We start from the raw sequence: 16389 nt of genomic DNA, 5'->3' as shown, positions 1-16389 counted from the left end.
CAATGCACCTCGGGTACCGAGTGATTCAATGGACAGCAGCCACTAATCTGGAGACTATTCTAATCACAACTTGTTATCTGGGCAATTTAAAATGAAATAATTAGCAATTTTTAAATATGTTTATTTAGTCTTGGTAATGATAAAAATGATGCAGCTGGGCTGTTGTAAAACTCCAAAAGGTTCACAGAGAAGGCAAATTGCCATCTTTACGTGCTTAGGTGTATGTGTGAATCTGGATGTACTACTGTGGTTGGCTCAACTGTATCCCTCAGTGACAATTAGAGATGTAAAATAAGTACCAGTGACTTCCACAGTCTGAACAATAAAGCCTAAACTCAAAGAACATGCTAAATTTCTAAGAATAATTTTCAGTGTGTGTACTGTCATGCAAGTTCAAAAATTTGATATCCTATATAATGAGCAAATACAATGGTCTCAGTGTTCCCCAGAACAGATTGGAGACACTTTATACCCAAGAGATAGATACTTCACCAATTTCACATCCATTTTTGAGCACAACATTAACTGTGTCTTCAAAGTGGATCTACTGTTGCCTTTGCAGTAGACTTGAAAAGATGAAACTCAGCATAAAATAACTGCAGAATGAAGCAGAAGAGCAAGAAATAAATAGACTAAAGATGGATATTATGAGGGTGAAAATCTAATTTCTCCTTGAAGCTAACAGCTTAAATCAATTGCCAGTGTGGGCACTCACATCAGAAAATACCTTTGGCAACAAATCTTCTTCTTCCTTAAAAATATTATCTGAAATAAATCAGTATTAAATTAAATTTGTATCAAAGTCAAATCCAAACTAAATGGCCTGTTTTTATTCAGTTGTGGTTATCAAGTACTGGTATCAGAGAATTCCTAATTTATCTGTAGTATTTAGAGAAGACTTGGTGAAATTTAGCAGAAAAAGTAAAATCCACTAGTTTTCAAAAAGCAACCAGTGTACAGCTTGGGAGTTCCAGTGTAACCTCATGATGTGTTTTCATCATCACTCACTGCTGAGTTTTCCCAGGGACTTTCATAATGCATTTCCAGATACTGGAAATTGGAAACCTTAAACTGGAAATTTTTTAAAAAATCCAAATCATTATTTTGTGGCCACAAAGTTTTTGGGTCTTTTTGTCCCAGCTATAGTTTTAAACCTTCTTGTAGAGCAATGGAAAAAAAATTGGATAGAGGAGAACTATACTCCAGTTTTACATTGCCTTTTTCCTTCAGTGGCTGATACAATCATTTTCATGAAGATGAATAAGTCAATTTTGTTTTCTTAAAAAACACATTTCAATGCCAAACATATTTTCTGGTGCACATCTCCTCATTGGCAATTGATTTAAGGTGTTATTTTTAAGATTGGATTGGTTATCTTGTAATACCCTCTGCTCTTGTAGCCCAGTGATTATGTCAGCTTTAAGGACTAAAATGCTTCTATGGAGCCTCCTACCCAGAATGGGCCACCTGCGGAATTGGGTTTGGCTGGTGGAGCTAATCTAGACACAAATTAATCATACGCATGGAGTATAGAAGTGTCACCGACTAGAAATGTGTTCTTGAAGAGGATTCTGTTCTAATGAGAATGGACTTAATAAATTTGGTAGCTTGCTTCTGTTAATTTTTAATAATTATTTAAAACAAGTGTTTGTATAAACTGTGACACAAGCCAGTGAATTTTCTATTGAGTCCTAGCTCCCAAATTTTTTTTTTTGAGATTTCCAAAGATTCAATGTGATTCCTGTTGGTGGAGCAGCACGGTAGTGAAGTGGTTAGCACAACGCTTTAGAGTACCAGGGACCCGGGTTCATTTCCCGCCACTGCCTGTAAGGAGATTGAATATTCTCCCCATGACTGCGTGGGTTTCCTCCAGCAGCTTTGATTTCCTCCAAACACATACCGGTTGGTAGGTTAATTGGTCATTGTGGGTGGTGGGGCTTGAAGGGCCTATTCTGCACTGTATCTCAATAAATAAATGATAGTTTTTCCCTGGATATTGAGCTCTACAGGGGTAAAACAATTAGTTTGCTAGAGAGATTTGTCTGCGGATATTACTAGATAATCTTCTGTATTGTTCTCTCTGACCTTTCAGCTCTTGGGTGCTAAAAACAACAGCCAACAGGCCCTGTAATTCTTAAGTATTTACAAGTGTGACAGAGGGAACATTCTACATATAAGCCAGTAATACAGTACACAATATGTTAAGTTTCAATTTTGATGTATTATGTTGCAGAGGGATTCATGAAGTAAAGTTACAAATGGCCTATCTACGGTGTGGTGGTATTCGTAAATGTAAAATTACACAATAGCGGCAGAGTTCAGACAAGCAGACTTTATAGTGCCCTTAGCCCAAGCAACAAGCAGGGATCTGCTGCAGCAATATTTTGAGAGCAGGTTGAAGGAGGAATCGACAGCCTGGAACCAGACTGGACTCATTTCTTGCCCTTACTTGAATTGAAGATCAAAGTTTTTAAATGACAATGTCATGGCAAAAGAAAAACTAAAAATGCTTTTGCTCTCTTTCTGAATGTGAGTCAAATCTATGCTGCTTTTGATGCTTCTGACGGAATCCCAGAGGCCTATTACGAACTTTAAATCCATAGTAAAATTGCCATGATCAACTAACAATGACTTGATCAATGTAATCTGTTAAATTTTGCTTTATTTTATAAAAGCTGAGCTGCTCACCCACTGTGTCTGCCAAATGCTTAATTGCCAGAGTAATTACCTTTTCCATTTTTTGTGATTTTGTTGGAGACCAGGGCAGTCACAACACACACAGACACAATAAAATGATATATTAGTTTTTTCCCCCCAAGTACAACTATTGCCATTTCCACAACACTACTGCATTGACATACATGGGAATTCATATTCGGTAATGGGTTATTTTTGGTTCCATTCTGCTTGTATTGTTGTTTGGCGTAGTGTTGAATGTGACTCAAAAATAATAAAAGGAAATGTTGATGCATGTAAAAGTAGGATTGAGAGTATGAAACCTTCTCGATGCCAATCTATTATAACCTACTGCCAAGGTTCCTGGGCTGTAGTGCAGGGCCCATATGCATTACGTCAGTCAAGTGCTGTATGCCCTCTATTCAGAAAACTCGGCTGAAACTGACTTACCACTTCAAGAGTAGTTGAGATGAGCATAACATTGGTTTCACCAAGTTGAAACTGAACAGGGGTTATAACCCTACACTCAGTGGCCACAAGGTACACCTATACAATTTCTCATTAATGCAAATATCTAATCAGCCAAATATGTGACAGCAACTCAAAGCATTAAAAACACCCAGACATGATCAAAAGGTTTAGCTGTTGTTCAGATGAAACATCAGAATGGGGAAGAAATGCAATCTAAGTTACTTTGATCATGGAATGATTCTTGGTGCCAGACAGGGTGGTTTGAGTATCTCAGAAACAGCTGATCTCCTGGGGTTTCAAAGTTCAGAGTAAAATTTATTATGAGAGTTCATACAGGTCACCACATACAGCCCTAATGTTCTTTTTCTCTGGGTATACTTAGCAAATCTATAAAATAGTAACTGTAAACAGGATCAATGAACAACAAACTGTGCAAGTGCAAATATCAATAAATAAAGAATATGAAATAACAAGATAAAGTGAGATTTTCTGGTCTTAGCCCAAAATTTAGACTGTATATTCCCCTCCAATGACTTGCTAAATTCCTCCAGCAGCTTGGGTGTTGCCCAAGATTTCCAGCATTGACAAAATCTCTTGCGTTTATGACTTGAGATTAATATCTGCTTGCTATCTTTCCCATGAAAGATACAGAGCAGAGCCACATTATTATGGGCCAGTGGATCCATATTTTCTTATCACGTAACAGGAGGCTGCTTTGGTCCATTAGGTCATAGAACAATCACATTCCGATTGATAGTTCCAGTAAGCTTTTGTTGCCATTTTTCCATAGTGAGAAAGCTCTCCTCCTACACTATATGACTCTGTTACCACTCAGATAAACATAACTGACAGTGACTCATTAAGCTGTAGATCTGTACATTCTCTGGGATTAAAAGGTGTCCTCAAGTCTCAGGGAGAACATACAAACTTCATAACGACCGTTCTAGAGGTCAGACTTGAACTGAGTCACTGGGCCAATGAGCAACAGCTCTACTAGCCATGCCACAGTGTTGTCCAATTAAAAATCACACAATGGCTTCATTTTCCATGGGTAGGTGAAAAACCAACCGAGGCAGGGATTTACAGACTCGAAACTCGCTAATGGGTGAAATCATTTCCAACACCGTGGGCTTGATCTTATTTCAGGCCCTGATCCTGGATGCAATAACCTTCCATCACTTAGCATTGATAAGCGCTTTAATGGTATAAGTGCAAGGTCAAATTGTAAAGATTGGGTCCAGGCTGAATCGAGGCAGTGGGGTCTAGGTACCAGAGCACACTGAAGCAACAGAAACTGATGTCTGGATGATTTAAGAGCCGGGCGGGATTGGAAGGTCAGGGTGTCAGGCCCAAGGTGAGGAATGGGCCAGTTCAGCGCACTGCTCTGCTCTGAACCAGGAGACTATGGACAGGACTGTCTTTGTGGACTTCAGTTCAGAATGCTATTTGCTTGCGTTTATTGTTTGCATGATTTGTTTGTTTCCTTCTCTGCACTTTGGGTGTTTGCTCATCTTTTTTAATGTAGTTTTTTTGGGTTTCCTTGCTTTGTGGCTGCCTGTTTGGACATGAATTTTAAGATTATATAATGTATACAAACTTCAATAATATGTTCTTTAAACTTTTGGACTTGTGGAAAATCAGCACAATGACGATGCTCAGTGAGAACCTCAAGCACATTATGGAAATTTGCCTAATCTCAATTCAGGCACTTTATCTCCATCCTACACATTTCCATCTCAAATCATCAAGAGACTCCTAAATGTCCTACCTCACTGTTTCCTCAGATGAACATCTAGGCAAGAATGAACACATGTAGACAGACCTATATTTTGACCAGCAGATAGCATCTGTGATTGGACTGTGAATGCATGACCATACACTGGATGGACATGATAGGCAGGAGGAATATGATTTGCATACAGTAAATAAATGGGAAAATAGTTCTAAACCTTCTGTGTGGCCTTTTAAAACTGTGGAATGCATTACAGTTCTCACAAACACAAATGGTAGATTTTACAAATTCTTTCTCCACAGGGCATGCTTCAGGAATTTGGTACAAAACTTTCCCCTTCTCAGTGTCTGAATTCTTGATCTACGTTTCCATTACATGAGGCTCTAATTAACATCAGGAATTCTCAGAATCTATTCTTTTGAAAAAATTAGTATTCATGTTGTAATGAGTGACACTCAAATCTTTTTTTTCTTACGTGGGATACAGCCACATATGGATATTGTTCCCATGACATTTCTAATTCTATTATAGAAGTTTGACCTTACAACAACTCCATTGTCAATGCAATCATCATATAATCCACCAAGCATTTTGAAATATCTAAAGATTGACACATTTCCACATCATTAAAAGCAATAAACCTTAAAAAAAACCTGAATCGGCTTCCAGCACGCTATGCATGTCTGTTGGACTCTTTCTGATTAGCAAGAAGTCAGGGTGATCTTACTGCTTGTGTATAATGTACTACTTACAATTGTTAACAAATGGAATACGTACAGATTAAGGAAAGTGCACTAGAACCTTCTGAGACACTTGTTTACCTGTGTGTGTATTTATAACAGTCAATGTTTAACTATGACAGTACCCAGTCAAGACGATGCATTTCCTGGGAAAATGCTTTACTTATTTTCCTTTGGATGGTTTCTTTTCCATGTTAATCTGTAGATCAATAAAAAAGATAAAGAATAATTTCTGCAGCAAAGTATTCTACCAGGGTAATGGTATAAGGCTTTACATGTAAGTATTGTGGGCTTTAAACACAGGATTCCGCAGATGCTGGGAATCGAGAGTGGTGCACATAAAATGCTGGAGGAACTCAGCAAGTCAGGCCGTATCTGTAGAAAGGTTTTGGGCCAAGACCCTTCATTGGGACTTGTTCTGGGCTTTTAAGTTTCCATCTGGGCATGAAAGCCTTATTATATAAAATCTATTCACTAAACTGGGATGATCTAAAGCAAAAATAAAGTACACATTTTAATTCTTTTCCAATTTCCAAATAGTTTTCTTTCTCCATCTAACAACTCCATAACTGAACTCTTTCACACTAAGCAGTTATTTAGATCCACTTCAAAACCACCTGAATAAATTTTACTGTGAGTCCTCCTCACTCCAAGAGAATCAGTAAGCCATGTGCTTAACATCTTCCTCACTTGCTAAAATGAAAGTGTCTTGGTATATTCAGCCATTTTGACTGCATGCACCTCCTCATAAATTTTCATAAATTTGCTTGTAGTAAAGTCTTCAAATCTGGTTGTTCTGGTTGTGCAATAAAAACAAATCATAGCATTGTTATGAATTTCTGCACTATGTAGTAGATAAACAACTGAACAGAATTGCTAAATATTTGGACTAGTTAGTAACGAGACTTCAAAGCTCTATTTCTGTTTGTGATGCAAGGACAGAATCACAAACATACTACAGATTAGAGAGTCTGCTGCAGCTTTATAGTTTTAAATGAACAATCTTTTGCAGATTCCTGTATGTAGGATTTTAACATTTAATATCCATCATTTTTAAATACACAAATTAAACTTTGTTTAAGTTGTGCCCATGTACTGTATGTAACCTCAATACAATAAATGACTTTGAGGACAAATAATAGATTAATTGAATAAAATTTGACCACTATTTTTCTGAAATTATAATATAAAAGTAGGTGGTTTCTGTTCTCTTAATTGTAATCTAGAAGCTTATTATTAATTAAAATACTAACCCCACAAGAAATAAAGGGAATCATTGACACAATGAAAGAGCAATGCTTCAAAGGAAAGATGTCTATTTAAAAAATACTTGCTCAAGGATAATCCTATGGCATTTTAATCTAAGAAAACCTTACTTTAGTCAGAAGAAATGTACATTGTAATACTAGACAATCTCACTACAAATACAGACAGGATGTTCCTATACCTAGGATGACTCAGACGGTGTTCAGAAGTTCAAAATTCAAATGTCAAGGTAAATTAATTATCAAAGTACATGTATGTCACCATATACTACCTTGAGGTTTATTTTCTTGCAGGCATTTCCATGAACATAAACAGAATTTATGGAAAGCTTTATCAAAGACTGAAAAATAACCAATCTGCAATGTTCAAAAAAGATTGCAGGTCTCATTTTCCAAAGTTGTGTTTTGGACAGAACTGAAATTGATTAAATAATTTCTTTTACAGAACCTTTACTGTTAATGCAGAGGAACAAATACTGTAAATTTTACTAAAGTATGGAATACCTTGATACAAGGAGTGGCTGAGGTACAGCATTTTGTGTGTCCAAGTTGGCTAATCAGTTGAAGTAAAGGAAAATACTACATCAAGAGATGAGAGAGCAGGGAATTAGAATTGTTTTCCTTCATTGCAAATGGCCTCCCTGAACTTGAAACGTTTATGTTTCCATGAATGAAGAATATAATTTTCCATAATATGGAAATTTCTAAAACAGTAAGTTGAAATCTTATGTTCAAGTACAGTACTATGCAAAAGTCGGGAGCAGACAGCTAGTTCAGCGTGTTCGCAAATCTGAAAGAATGTTGGGAATAGTGAGGATGGAGCACTGCAGGAGGAGTGTGTGACAGGTGGCAAAGAAAGAGTGCCGGGACGGTGGGGCAGGAGGGGTGGTGTGAGTTTCAAAGGTACATTTAATGTCAGAGAAATGTATACAATATACACCCTGAAATGCTTTTTCTTCGTAACCATCCATGAAAAACAGAGGGGTGCCCTCAAAGAATGAATGACAGTTAAATATTAGAACCCTAAAGTCTCTCCCCAGCTCCCCTCCCCCAAACATGTAAGCAGCAGTGAAGCAATGATTCCACACCCCCCCCCCCCCCGAAGCATTGGCACCCAGCACTAGCAGCACTCAAGCATGAGCACAGCGACAGTAAAGACACAGACTTGCAGTACCCCAGAGACTGCTCGTTCACCTGGTATTCGACATACAGCAGTCTCTCTCCCCCTCTCCCCCTCTCCCCCTCTCCCCCTCAGGGAAAAAGAGGTGTCTCTCTTTCACACCGAGAGAGAAGACATAACAAACAGCTCACCGGTTTACAATGTTAAAAGTCTGTTACGTCGCTTTTTCCGAGCTCTGTGCCCAAAGGTCTTGGATCTCTGGGCACACAGCCTTAAGCCTGATTTATACTTGTGCGTCAACTCAACACCATAACCTACGCAAGTGGCCTACGTGCGTTGTAAACATTTATACTTGTGCGTTGGTGTGTCTGCGTCACTCTGCAATTCGGGCACATCGCACATGCGCACACACCTGCCCGTGCAAGGCTTCGTTGTCATGGTAGTCTTTCTCGGGGTAAACAAGCTTAAAGCGAGTGTCTTTTTTTCATGAAAGCGAAATGTGTCCTCCATAACTTCGGAGGTCTGTAAGTCTTTATGGAAAGCATTGCAGCCAGACTTCCTTCCCTGCCCTTCAGTCGGCCAATGGGAAGCTATTGCAGCGTAAGAGGAAATGCGATGCTCCCAGGCAGACCAATCACAGTTGTTGCGTTCTGCATTGCCGCAAGGCATAGTTACATTTTGGGAGGGGTGCGCATCAGGCTACGGCGTAGGGATCCGCGTAGCCTCTACGTAGGGTTCGCGGTGACGCCGTACCTACAGCATCGAGTTGACGCAGAAGTATAAATCAGCCTTTCGATCTTCCATCTCCCACAACACACCGATCTCCTGCCTGGACACCGAGCTCCGATAACCCCCTCATCTCCAGATTCACGAGATCTCAAACGTCCAAAAGCGAGCAAAGCTCTTAGGCCGTGCCCTTGGTGTACCGAATAACAGCCAATCATGAAACCCTGAGAGTGGGTCCCATTCTCACAAAGAACCATAGTCTGCATGTAACTCCAGGTCAGGGTCTTCAAAAGAACACTTAAAGGAAAAAAAATAGAGATATTAAAGATGGAAATAGAGCTGTTTCTGAAGATGCAAACAAAGGAGTCACCGTTAGGCGTCATTGATTCTCCTAAGCCCCTCCTCCTGAGTACAGACACACCCAGTCCTGAGGCACCAGGCAAGGTCATTTGATTCCAGACAATTGCTTTATTGGAATCTCTCTGGTGCTTTCCATTCCCTCGCCTCTCCCTGCCCCCTTCCCACTCAGTCCATAATAGAGACCCATATCAGAATCAGGTTTATCATCACTCACATGTCACAAGATTGTTTTTTTTTCTTGTGGTAGTAGTATAGTGCAATACATAAAATTAGTACAGTGTGCAAACGTCCTAGGCACTCTAGCTAGATATTTGTGCCTAAGATTTTTGTACAGTACTGTACTTTCTGCCGGAAAGTTATGTAAATATCTTCCAGGCATTTCAACTAAAAAAAATAACAGACAAATGTAAATTTCTGGCCTCTAGTTTGACTCTAACTGTGAGAGGAATGCTTGAGAAATTTGGACGGAGAACGGTGCTCGAGAGGTTGAACGTTGGGAACCCACGTTCGTGGTCCTCATTGGAATTGCTGGAATGTACTATCAGCCCGTGAGCAGCCCACCACTAACCAGCAGTCTCCTGACACCGCCTACCCAGAGACCAGAAACAAAGTGACAGGAAGATGATAAAAGCACCCTTCGGTGTCGGGATGTAGTTATAACATCCTGTAACTTATCTCCTTTTCAGTGTCTTACCGGGAAGCTGGTTGAATCAAAGCCGATTCTGCTGGGCACTTTGAATTGTTGGTGTCACTGTATGCTCGAGTGAAGGGAATCTACGCCAGCTATATAGTGACACTGCCAAGTTTTACCATTTTAGGTAAGATTCTTTGACTGATTCTTTTCCCCCAGAGATACCGCAAGGATGCTGGCTTACTGTATGTGAATAAGCTCTCTGCGGTAGTTTTGCAGACCAGTGTTTGATCAGCGTAGTAGTGTTGACAATTCAATTACCTCTGTGAGTATACCTAATGAGATTAATTGTCCTCTGCCTTTGGTTGTGGTTTCTTGATGACTTGGCGTTTTCATTTATCCTGGTAGTCTACAATAAACCATATAATTAACATTAATCTCTGTCTTACTCACAACTGTTGTGATCAATGAGGCCTGTTCTATGTGTTACAATTAGCAGTGTGATCAATGTTACTCTACTAACATTTAGATTTGAGAAATTGCTTTGTAAGCCATTTTTATTTTCAGGATTTGGTGCTGTAAAATCTTAGTACAATTTAAGGTGGTGATATTAGAAAATAAGTTTCATAAAAGTACAATTTCTACCTTTTTATTGAAGATTAGCTACTTTGCAAATATATCTTCAGAGTAGCAGCAATCTGTGAATCCTGTTGTAAAATTACATTTAGTCTTCTAAATCTATGGAGAGATACTGAAGTAGTACATAGCCTGTTGGTTTTCTACATCTTAGTATTTAAATAACGGCATTAACAGATTGCAAAAAAAGCAAGTTCACGTGAACAGTACAGAAAGAGGACTCTCTGTTAATATCTTTGGATGGTCTTGTCTAAGGCAGGGAATGTTTCTCGGGTACTCTGTGATCACCCTAGTCGTCTATGTCTACATTCACGAGAACGAGGTAGAATTGAATGTAATTGCTGTAGCTGGGGCCAAAACAATAATATTATAGATATGGAATTAAGTGTCTTGTGTATTAAGCAAGATGTGAAGAGGAAGCAATGAATCAGATTTTGTCAAATGCCAGGACGTACAGTCACCCACAATGAGGCCAGGATACAAAACACTATGAGCAAGATGGCAGATGTTCTGGTGAGATGCAGAAAGGGGGGCTTGATGATTGTCCAGTGCTGTGCAAGATGTGTGCTCTAACCTCTTGTGGGTGTGCTGGACAGAAAGGTTGGCAAGATGAGTGGAGAGATTCAGAGATCCTCTATCAAATCTGACATCTTTATGGGTTTCTTCTAATGTGAACTTCTTTAAAAGAACAATTCCCCAAGTAATGAAAAAAAAGGAAAAATCCATGTTTAAATTTGATGTCTCTTTTAAAATGGTACATGGAAAAATAACACTTTCTTTTACTAATATTATGTTTCAGAGAACTTGCTTTCTAAGTCATTTGGTATTTTCAAATCTTACAACATTGCTGTCTAACACTGTTTTAAGATAAATTGGGTAAGAAATAGAAATTATCTTCCGATAAAATATTAGCAACCGTACAACTATACCTTCAGTGGAGCAGCAATCAGTAAACCCCAAGGTTAAATTACATTAGAGATCATGTTTTTAGTGCTAATAGTTTCCCACTGTTATGAGATAGTATCTCAGCAACATTCTGGCTGATGAAGTCATGCTGTCATGTGGAAATAATAGATGAGAGTGTGGGTGGCTTTGCTTGGCCAGGACAGATCTTCAGGGTGATGAGTTAACATTGTCTGGAGCCCAAAAGATACGTCAGGTAAAACTGAAGTAATGATCCAAGAACCAGCTGCAGGCTGCAGTACATCAGAGAAGTCTAGGGTATTCATTAGTGTAAACTGAAGCTGACTCCAGGCTCTTGAGACAACTATTGAGGAGAATTTAAATCTTGAATTAATTTGAGGTTTTCAAATCCATTAGAGTAAAGACAATAGATCTGTTTAAAGCACAAAATACTCTGCAGATGTTGGGGTCAAAGCAACACTCACAACACGCTGGAGGAACTCAGCAGGTCGGGCAGCATCCGTGGAAATGATCAATCGACGTTTCGGGCCGGAACCCTTCGTCAGGACTGTAGAGGGAAGGGGCAGAGGCCCTATAAAGAAGATGGGAGAGGGTGGGAAGGAGAAGGCTGGTGAAAAACCAGTAAGGGGAAAGATAAAGGGGTGGGGGAGGGGATAGGCAGGAAAGGTGAAGAAGGAATAGGGGAAAGCACAATGGGTAGTAGAAGGAGGCAGAACCTTGAGGGAGGTGATAGGCAGCTGGGGGAGGGGGCAGAACAAAATAGGGATAGGGGAAGGGAGGGGGAGGGAATTACCAGAAGTTGGAGAATTCTACGTTAATATCAAGGGGCTGGAGACTACCTAGACGGTATATGAGGTGTTGCTCCTCCAACCTGAGTTTGGCCTTATCATGGCAGTAGAGGAGGCCATGTATGGACATATCCGAATGGGAATAGGAAGCAAAGTTGAAGTGGGTGGCTACCAGGAGATCCTGGCTGTTATGGCTGTCTGTTTAAAGCAGCCTGAAGCAGGATTCAAGAGACCTGGGGAAAGTAAGAGCACTTAAAGAATAGTGTATTTTATGTTAAAAAGTTTAGCGGAAAGAATAGAAAAGGTGTATAATCTGAATCAAGAATAAATAACCATTTCAGGCATTATTTGGTAAATTAAATCCTTCAAGGACTAAAATAATAACCACAGGAAACTGTGGTATTTGAAATGGAATTACAAGTAACAGTTAAAGAAATTTTGTCATGGCAACACACACAAAATGCTGAAGGAACTCATCAGGCCAGGCAGCATCTATGGGGGAGAAAGTGCAGTCGATGTCTGCATAGAAGCTGCCTGGCCTGCTGAGTTCCTCCAGCATTTTGTGTGTGTGTTGCTTGGATTTCTAGCAGCTACAGATTTTCTCTTGTTTTTGAATTGCTATGGCAATGTGAGTTTGGAATTTTACACAGCTTATTGATATTATTGAAGTGCTTCAATAAACCCTCATGCTTCCTGTTGGTAAATCGTTGTCTTAAAATGCACATCACACTTCAGCCACATTAAAGAAAAAGAACATTTAAAAAAAAATCGGAGCAGGACTAACCCTCTCAACCACTCGGGTGCCTTTCCATTTTATACTATCATAGCTGATCTGGCAGACCTTCTTTATTGTGCTAGTTCCCATTGCCCTTGATCCCTAAATCTTTCAAACTATTATCTTTTCCTCTAGGGTAGATAATTCCAGACATTCTCAACTCTCCACAAGAAGTTGTTCCCAATGCACCTCAGTTTTAAAAACTGTTCCCAAATCTTGTAACTACAGTATCTCCTCTCTTTCCAGCTTCTCCTGCTCGGAGCATCTTTACACCTCTGTCTCTCCCTATTGGGATTATTTATTATTTTATTTGCAGACCAGACTTGATGGGCCAAATGGCCTAATTCTGCTACCATATCTTCTGGTCTTACTTTTTAAATTTAGAGATACAGCAAAGTAACAGGCCATGCGGCCCAGCAAACTTATACTGCCCAAGTGGCCAGTTAGCCCACTAACTTGTACACCTTCGGAATATGGGAGGAAACCAGGGCACACAGTCCCAAGGAGAACTTAAAACTCCTTAAACACGGAGCAGAATTGAATCCGGGTCAGTGGCACTGTAATACTGTCATACTAACTGCAATCCCAATTGATTCTTGGAGTTTTTGGACAGACTCTGAGTCGGACTGTGGTCGGATGCTTCCAGGATGCTGCATCGGCAAGTTTGCGGCGCTGGAGGTTTACCATCTGTGTGAGATGATGGGACTTTCGAGAGACTTTGAGACTTTTACTGTGCCATGGTCTGTTCTTTATCAAATTACAGTATTGCTTTGCACTGTTGTAACTATATGTTATAATTATGTGGTTTTTGTCAGTTTTTAAGTCAGTTTGTCATGTTTCTGTGATATCATTCCGGAAAAACATTGTATCATTTCTTAATGCATGCATTACTAAATGACAATAAAAGAGGACTGTGTGTCCTCATAATCTAATCTAATCTAATCTAAGCGATCTTGATTGCTTCAAAAATTTATTCCTCATTTTTCTAAACTCTAAAGAATATAGGTCTAATATCTTTAGTCGCTCATGATAGGACACCCTTCTCATTCCAGGAATTAACCAGTGAATCCTTTTGGATTACTCCAGTACTAACATATTCTTTCATCAACAAGGAGACCCAAACTACAGACTTACAGTAACAATCTTTTTTTTAGCGTGTCGCACCAGTCAGCCATTCTTGTCTGGCGCGTGGTGTCGGGATTGGTCTCCTTTCGGATTAACCGGGTCATGATATGAACGTTCCTGACTCGACCCTTTTTTTTTTTTTACAAGGCTGAGTGGCTAGCTCGACGCTCAACCTGGCATGGATGGAAAGTGAGCCTGGGGGGGGGGGCCAACTTGGATTCGAACTCAGGAGCCTTTGCTCTGGAGTCCGGCGCTGATGCCATTGCGCCACCAACCAACCACAGTAACAATAATTCCCGATGTCTAAACTTGTATCCATTTCAATAAAGTTTCATGGTAGTTTATTGTCATTCTTCACAACACAAGTGTAAAGGAGAATGAAATAATTGCTACTCCGGATCTGGTGTCGCATAATGAAACAAAATAAGCATAAAGAGCACAACAAAACGCACAATAAATATAAAAGCAATCCTATAAAACACAATGTGCAGGTAGCGGTTGTATACATGGACTGATTGTATGTGCATACAGTGTGGGCACGTGGCCGAGTGGTTAAGGCATTAGACTAGTGACCTGAAGGTCGTGAGTTCGAGCCCCAGCCGAGGGAGCGTGTTGCGTCCTTGAGCAAGGCACTTAATCACACATTGCTCTGCGACAACACTGGTACCAAGCTGTATGGGTCCTAATGCCCTTCCCTTGGACAACATTGGTGTTGTGGAGAGGGGAGACTTGCAGCATGGGCAACTGCTGGTCTACCATATAACCTTGCCCAGGCCTGCACCCTGGAGAGCGACTTTCCAGGTGCAGATCCATGGTCTCGCAGACTAACGGATGCCTTTACTTTACGGTGATCAGATGTGAAGTGTATATTTACAGTGGTGTTGGGGTGGATTCAAGGTTGGAGCTGTTGATCAGTGCGTTGGCTTGGAAGAACTAATGCTTCTGAGTCTAGTGATCCAGGTGAGGATGCTGCATAGTTTTTTCCCTGATGGGAGTGGGACGAACAGCAGGGTGGGTGGGATCCTTCATGATACTGTGGGACTTTTTCTGGCACCTTTCTCTATATACGTCCCTGATGGTGGGTAGGTTGGTGCTGGTGATGCGTTGGGCAGTTTTACTTACCGTTGTAGAGCCTTCCTGAATGTCACAGTGTTGTTTCTGTCCTACTCAGTGATGCAGCCTGTTCGGATGCTCTCTACTCTGTGTCTATAGAGGCTCAGGAGTATTATCCCAACTTTCTACATTATGTGAGTAATGAGCATTGTGAGTATGGGGAATAAAGAACAAAAAGAAAAAAATTGCCACCTTAACTACTTGCTACAGCTGCCAGTATGTGATCCATGCACAGGAAAATCAAGATCCCTCTGGCTACTTCTGGTTGAAGTTATCCGTTGTCAGTATTAAGCTCAATTAATGACTTCAGAACAATGACCTTCCCACTCACCTTCCCGTCCTTGTCATCAGTCACAACAGTCTGTACTTCTGAAGAGGACGACAGTGACTGCAAAAGCAAACGACAAAACTCCTCGAGTATCACTCCTGTCACAACAGTAGTTTTGCTGCTATGATTTTCAAAACTTATTCAGCGTAACAATTAGTATGTGTGGTCTGCTCTAGACATTTTCCTAATAATACTATAAGTTGTCATCACAGAGACATATGAAATTGTTTCCAGCTGCGCAGGGAGAAATCTGAAACCTCTGCTTTTGTCGAATTGCACCTTAATAGGATTAAACTCAAACAATTGGCAGATACATTGGAAGTTCTTTTAAGGTTAGATAATATTTTTTTCAAAGAAGGGCCTAGAAGTCAAATAGAATCAAAAAGGAAGTTTCAAGGCTATAACTTGACCACTGTGTTCACTACATTACAAAACAATTTTAATTTATATGGTGCCTTTTATGTGGAAACAAACCAGACTTGGAGATAAGGAGCGCATGGAGACTGAAGCCAGAAAGAAAATATTAGAGGGTGTGGGGAAGAGGTGGGAATGGATGGGTGAAGTTGGGAGATTGGATGGGTGAGTGATCGCATATTCGTGGTTTCTACTGCTGTAGCCCACCTACTTCAAGGCTTGAATTTTTGTACATTCAGCAATGCTCTTTCTGCATGCCATTGTTGTAACGTGTGGTTATTTGACTCACTGTTGGCTTCCTGTATGCTTCTCTGACCTCTCTCATTAACAAGGTGTTGCCGTACACAGACTGCCACTCACTGGATGTTTTTTTAAAAAATTTTTTTGCTATTCTCCAAACACTGTTGTGCATGAAAGTCCCAGACCAGCAGTTTCTAAGATACTCAATCCACCCTGTCTGGCACCAACTATCATTCACAGTCAAAGTCACTTGGCTCACATTTCTTCCCCATTCTGATGATTTGATCTGAACAATAGCTGAACTGCTTGACCATGCTTTAATGCA

At 40.1% G+C, this 16389-nt stretch overlaps 1 protein-coding gene across 5 annotated transcripts in view; it reads left to right on the top strand.

The window, feature by feature from the left end:
* The window catches only part of LOC134359345 (non-muscle caldesmon-like), a 247289-nt gene that overhangs the window by 49057 nt on the left and 181843 nt on the right, over positions 1-16389 (top strand). Inside the window, exon 1 of one of the 5 annotated variants that reach the window (XM_063072462.1) lies at positions 9776-9908. The exons of the other annotated variants lie outside the window; for them this stretch is intronic. The gene's annotated coding sequence lies outside the window, so the exon portion shown is untranslated. Of the gene's footprint in view, positions 1-9775; positions 9909-16389 lie in introns of those variants that run through there. 5 annotated transcript variants of the gene reach the window in all.

Source organism: Mobula hypostoma, chromosome 20 (genome assembly GCF_963921235.1).
Source record: "Mobula hypostoma chromosome 20, sMobHyp1.1, whole genome shotgun sequence".
In the NCBI taxonomy this organism is placed as follows: Eukaryota; Metazoa; Chordata; class Chondrichthyes; order Myliobatiformes; family Myliobatidae; genus Mobula; species Mobula hypostoma.
The sequence above is the reverse complement of the archived record's forward strand: the minus strand, read 5'-3'. Positions and strand labels throughout refer to the sequence as shown.